The sequence below is a fragment of the Osmia lignaria genome, unplaced genomic scaffold (genome assembly GCF_051020975.1).
Source record: "Osmia lignaria lignaria isolate PbOS001 unplaced genomic scaffold, iyOsmLign1 scaffold0016, whole genome shotgun sequence".
Lineage (NCBI taxonomy): Eukaryota > Metazoa > Arthropoda > Insecta > Hymenoptera > Megachilidae > Osmia > Osmia lignaria.
Genome location: NW_027478168.1, coordinates 8,377,556 through 8,384,660, shown reverse-complemented (window position 1 = coordinate 8,384,660; position 7,105 = coordinate 8,377,556).

Below are 7,105 nucleotides of genomic sequence, written 5' to 3'. Positions count from 1 at the left end.
GTGGCCCCTTTCTTTGAGATAACTCTGCACTATTGCGAGCTGTAAATGCCACTTCCAGCTTAGCTGTGCAGAAGAAGAACAACAAGAAGAAGAAATATCTCGAAATATGTCCGTCAGGCCCCTTCCCTTGAGATATATCTGCAAATATCTCGGAAACGAAGCGAGCTATGGCAAAATGTTAAGCGACCTTTTTTGTAGAGAATTATGTTTCCTACAATTTATGTTCTATGATATTTTTTGATCAGAAGCGTAGTTTTCGATATATATCGAGATATTCAAAAGTTCCGAAGCCGCACCAACATAATAGAGATACAGAAACACCGTGGCCCCTTTCGTTGAGATAACTCTGCACTAGTGCGAGCCGCAAATGCCACTTCCAGCTTAGCTGTGCAGAAGAAGAACAACAAGAAAAAGAAATATCTCGAAATATGTCCGTCAGGCCCCTTCCCTTGAGATAAATCTGCAAATATCTCGGAAACGAAGCGAGCTATGGCCAATTGTTAAGAGACCTTTTTTGTAGAGAATTAAGTTTCCTACTTTTTATGTTCTATGATATTTTTTGATCAGATGCGTAGTTCTCGAGATATATCAAGATATTTAAAAGTTCCGAAGCCGCACCAACATAATAGAGATACAGAAACACCGTGGCCCCTTTCATTGAGATAACTCTGCAGTATTGCGTGCTGTAAATGCCACTTCCAGCTTAGCTGTGCAGAAGAAGAACAACAAGAAGAAGAAATATCTCGAAATATGTCCGTCAGGCCCCTTCCCTTGAGATATATCTGCAAATATCTCGGAAACGAAGCTAGCTATGGCAAAATGTTGAGAGACCTTTTTTGTAGAGAATTATGTTTCCTACAATTTATGTTCTACGATATTTTTTGATCAGAAGCGTAGTTTTCGAGATATATCGAGATATTTAAAAGTTCCGAAGCCGCACCAACATAATAGAGATACAGAAACACCGTGGCCCCTTTCGTTGAGATAACTCTGCACTAGTGCGAGCCGCAAATGCCACTTCCAGCTTAGCTGTGCAGAGGAAGAACAACAAGAAAAAAGAAATATCTCGAAATATGTCCGTCAGGCCAGTTCCTTTGCGCTGAATCTGCAAATATCTCGGAAACGAAGCGAGCTATGGCAAAATGTTAAGAGGCCTTTTTTGTAGAGAATTAAGTTTCCTACTTTTTATGTTCTATGATATTTTTTGATCAGATGCGTAGTTCTCGAGATATATCAAGATATTTAAAAGTTCCGAAGCCGCACCAACATAATAGAGATACAGAAACACCGTGGCCCCTTTCTTTGAGATAACTCTGCACTATTGCGAGCTGTAAATGCCACTTCCAGCTTAGCTGTGCAGAAGAAGAACAACAAGAAGAAGAAATATCTCGAAATATGTCCGTCAGGCCCCTTCCCTAGAGATATATCTGCAAATACCTCGGAAACGAAGCGAGCTATGGCAAAATGTTAAGAGACCTTTTTTGTAGAGAATTATGTTTCCTTCAGTTTATGTTCTATGGTATTTTTTGATCAGAAGCGTAGTTTTCGAGATATATCGAGATATTTAAAAGTTCCGAAGCCGCACCAACATAATAGAGATACAGAAACACCGTGGCCCCTTTCGTTGAGATAACTCTGCACTAGTGCGAGCCGCAAATGCCACTTCCAGCTTAGCTGTGCAGAAGAAGAACAACAAGAAGAAGAAATATCTCGAAATATGTCCGTCAGGCCCCTTCCCTTGAGATATATCTGCAAATATCTCGGAAACCAAGCGAGCTATGGCAAAATGTTAAGAGACCTTTTTTGTAGAGAATTAAGTTTCCTACTTTTTATGTTCTATGATATTTTTTGATCAGATGCGTAGTTCTCGAGATATATCGAGATATTTAAAAGTTCCGAAGCCGCACCAACATAATAGGGATACAGAAACACCGTGGCCCCTTTCTTTGAGATAACTCTGCACTATTGCGAGCTGCAAATGCCACTTCCAGCTTAGCTGTGCAGAGGAAGAACAACAAGAAGAAGAAATATCTCGAAATATGTCCGTCAGGCCAGTTCCTTTGAGCTGAATCTGCAAATATCTCGGAAACGAAGCGAGCTATGGCAAAATGTTAAGAGGCCTTTTTTGTAGAGAATTAAGTTTCCTACTTTTTATGTTCTATGATATTTTTTGATCAGATGCGTAGTTCTCGAGATATATCAAGATATTTAAAAGTTCCGAAGCCGCACCAACATAATAGAGATACAGAAACAACGTGGCCCCTTTCTTTGAGATAACTCTGCACTATTGCGAGCTGCAAATGCCACTTCCAGCTTAGCTGTGCAGAGGAAGAACAACAAGAAGAAGAAATATCTCGAAGTATGTCCGTCAGGCCAGTTCCTTTGAGCTGAATCGGCAAATATCTCGGAAACGAAGCGAGCTATGGCAAAATCTTAAGAGACGTTTTTTGTAGAGAATTATGTTTCCTACAATTTATGTTCTATGATATTTTTTGATCAGAAGCGTAGTTTTCGAGATATATCGAGATATTTAAAAGTTCCGAAGCCGCACCAACATAATAGGGATACAGAAATACCGTGGCCCCTTTCTTTGAGATAACTCTGCACTAGTGCGAGCCGCAAATGCCACTTCCAGCTTAGCTGTGCAGAAGAAGAACAACAAGAAGAAGAAATATCTCGAAATATGTCCGTCAGGCCCCTTCCCTTGAGATAAATCTGCAAATATCTCGGAAACGAAGAGAGCTATGGCAAAATGTTAAGAGACCTTTTTTGTAGAGAATTAAGTTTCCTACTTTTTATGTTCTATGATATTTTTTGATCAGATGCGTAGTTCTCGAGATATATCAAGATATTTAAAAGTTCCGAAGCCGCACCAACATAATAGAGATACAGAAACACCGTGGCCCCTTTCTTTGAGATAACTCTGCACTATTGCGAGCTGTAAATGCCACTTCCAGCTTAGCTGTGCAGAAGAAGAACAACAAGAAGAAGAAATATCTCGAAATATGTCCGTCAGGCCCCTTCCCTTGAGATATATCTGCAAATATCTCGGAAACGAAGCGAGCTATGACAAAATGTTAAGAGACCTTTTTTGTAGAGAATTATGTTTCCTACAATTTATGTTCTATGATATTTTTTGATCAGATGCGTAGTTCTCGAGATATATCAAGATATTTAAAAGCTCCGAAGCCGCACCAACATAATAGAGATACAGAAACACCGTGGCCCCTTTCTTTGAGATAACTCTGCACTATTGCGAGCTGTAAATGCCACTTCCAGCTTAGCTGTGCAGAAGAAGAACAACAAGAAGAAGAAATATCTCGAAATATGTCCGTCAGGCCCCTTCCCTTGAGATAAATCTGCAAATATCTCGGAAACGAAGCGAGCTATGGCAAAATGTTAAGAGACCTTTTTTGTACAGAATTAAGTTTCCTACTTTTTATGTTCTATGATATTTTTTGATCAGATGCGTAGCTCTCGAGATATATCAAGATATTTAAAAGTTTCGAAGCCGCACCAACATAATAGAGATACAGAAACACCGTGGCCCCTTTCTTTGAGATAACTCTGCACTATTGCGAGCTGCAAATGCCACTTCCAGCTTAGCTGTGCAGAGGAAGAACAACAAGAAGAAGAAATATCTCGAAATATGTCCGTCAGGCCAGTTCCTTTGAGCTGAATCGGCAAATATCTCGGAAACGAAGCGAGCTATGGCAAAATGTTAAGAGACGTTTTTTGTAGAGAATTATGTTTCCTACAATTTATGTTCTATGATATTTTTTGATCAGAAGCGTAGTTTTCGAGATACATCGAGATATTTAAAAGTTCCGAAGCCGCACCAACATAATAGAGATACAGAAACACCGTGGCCCCTTTCTTTGAGATAACTCTGCACTAGTGCGAGCCGCAAATGCCACTTCCAGCTTAGCTGTGCAGAAGAAGAACAACAAGAAGAAGAAATATCTCGAAATATGTCCGTCAGGCCCCTTCCCTTGAGATATATCTGCAAATATCTCGGAAACGAAGCGAGCTATGGCAAAATGTTAAGAGACCTTTTTTGTAGAGAATTATGTTTCCTACAATTTATGTTCTATGATATTTTTTGATCAGAAGCGTAGTTTTCGAGATATATCGAGATATTTAAAAGTTCCAAAGCCGCACCAACATAATAGAGATACAGAAACACCGTGGCCCCTTTCTTTGAGATAACTCTGCACTAGTGCGAGCCGCAAATGCCACTTCCAGCTTAGCTGTGCAGAAGAAGAACAACAAGAAGAAGAAATATCTCGAAATATGTCCGTCAGGCCCCTTCCCTTGAGATATATCTGCAAATATCTCGGAAACGAAGCGAGCTATGGCAAAATGTTAAGAGACCTTTTTTGTAGAGAATTATGTTTCCTACAATTTATGTTCTATGATATTTTTTGATCAGAAGCGTAGTTTTCGAGATATATCGAGATATTTAAAAGTTCCGAAGCCGCACCAACATAATAGAGATACAGAAACACCGTGGCCCCTTTCTTTGAGATAACTCTGCACTATTGCGAGCTGCAAATGCCACTTCCAGCTTAGCTGTGCAGAAGAACAACAAGAAGAAGAAATATCTCGAAATATGTCCGTCAGGCCCCTTCCCTTGAGATAAATCTGCAAATATCTCGGAAACGAAGAGAGCTATGGCAAAATGTTAAGAGACGTTTTTTGTAGAGAATTAAGTTTCCTACTTTTTATGTTCTATGATATTTTTTGATCTGATGCGTAGTTCTCGAGATATATCAAGATATTTAAAAGTTCCGAAGCCGCACCAACATAATAGAGATACAGAAACACTGTGGCCCCTTTCCTTGAGATAACTCTGCACTATTGCGAGCTGTAAATGCCACTTCCAGCTTAGCTGTGCAGAAGAAGAACAACAAGAAGAAGAAATATCTCGAAATATGTCCGTCAGGCCCCTTCCCTTGAGATATATCTGCAAATATCTCGGAAACGAAGCGAGCTATGGCAAAATGTTAAGAGACCTTTTTTGTAGAGAATTAAGTTTCCTACTTTTTATGTTCTATGATATTTTTTGATCAGATGCGTAGTTCTCGAGATATATCAAGATATTTAAAAGTTCCGAAGCCGCACCAACATAATAGAGATACAGAAACACCGTGGCCCCTTTCTTTGAGATAACTCTGCACTATTGCGAGCTGCAAATGCCACTTCCAGCTTAGCTGTGCAGAGGAAGAACAACAAGAAGAAGAAATATCTCGAAATATGTCCGTCAGGCCAGTTCCTTTGAGCTGAATCGGCAAATATCTCGGAAACGAAGCGAGCTATGGCAAAATGTTAAGAGACGTTTTTTGTAGAGAATTATGTTTCCTACAATTTATGTTCTATGATATTTTTTGATCAGAAGCGTAGTTTTCGAGATATATCGAGATATTTAAAAGTTCCGAAGCCGCACCAACATAATAGGGATACAGAAACACCGTGGCCCCTTTCTTTGAGATAACTCTGCACTATTGCGAGCTGCAAATGCCACTTCCAGCTTAGCTGTGCAGAGGAAGAACAACAAGAAGAAGAAATATCTCGAAATATGTCCGTCAGGCCAGTTCCTTTGAGCTGAATCTGCAAATATCTCGGAAACGAAGCGAGCTATGGCAAAATGTTAAGAGACATTTTTCGTAGAGAATTATGTTTCCTGCAATTTATGTTCTATGATATTTTTTGATCAGAAGCGTAGTTTTCGAGATACATCGAGATATTTAAAAGTTCCGAAGCCGCACCAACATAATAGAGATACAGAAACACCGTGGCCCCTTTCTTTGAGATAACTCTGCACTAGTGCGAGCCCCAAATGCCACTTCCAGCTTAGCTGTGCAGAAGAAGAACAACAAGAAGAACAAATATCTCGAAATATGTCCGTCAGGCCCCTTCCCTTGAGATATATCTGCAAATATCTCGGAAACGAAGCGAGCTATGGCAAAATGTTAAGAGAACTTTTTTGTAGAGAACTATGTTTCCTACAATTTATGTTCTATGATATTTTTTGATCAGAAGCGTAGTTTTCGAGATATATCGAGATATTTAAAAGTTCCGAAGCCGCACCAACATAATAGAGATACAGAAACACCGTGGCCCCTTTCTTTGAGATAACTCTGCACTATTGCGAGCTGTAAGTGCCACTTCCAGCTTAGCTGTGCAGAAGAAGAACAACAAGAAGAAGAAATATCTCGAAATATGTCCGTCAGGCCCCTTCCCTTGAGATATATCTGCAAATATCTCGGAAACGAAGCGAGCTATGGCAAAATGTTAAGAGACCTTTTTTGTAGAGAATTATGTTTCCTACAATTTATGTTCTATGATATTTTTTGATCAGAAGCGTAGTTTTCGAGATATATCGAGATATTTAAAAGTTCCAAAGCCGCACCAACATAATAGAGATACAGAAACACCGTGGCCCCTTTCTTTGAGATAACTCTGCACTAGTGCGAGCCGCAAATGCCACTTCCAGCTTAGCTGTGCAGAAGAAGAACAACAAGAAGAAGAAATATCTCGAAATATGTCCGTCAGGCCCCTTCCCTTGAGATATATCTGCAAATATCTCGGAAACGAAGCGAGCTATGGCAAAATGTTAAGAGACCTTTTTTGTAGAGAATTATGTTTCCTACAATTTATGTTCTATGACATTTTTTAATCAGAAGCGTAGTTTTCGAGATATATCGAGATATTTAAAAGTTCCAAAGCCGCACCAACATAATAGAGATACAGAAACACCGTGGCCCCTTTCTTTGAGATAACTCTGCACTAGTGCGAGCCGCAAATGCCACTTCCAGCTTAGCTGTGCAGAGGAAGAACAACAAGAAGAAGAAATATCTCGAAATATGTCCGTCAGGCCAGTTCCTTTGAGCTGAATCTGCAAATATCTCGGAAACGAAGCGAGGTATGGCAAAATGTTAAGAGACGTTTTTTGTAGAGAATTATGTTTCCTACAATTTATGTTCTATGATATTTTTTGATCAGAAGCGTAGTTTTCGAGATATATCGAGATATTTAAAAGTTCCGAAGCCGCACCAACATAATAGGGATACAGAAATACCGTGGCCCCTTTCTTTGAGATAAC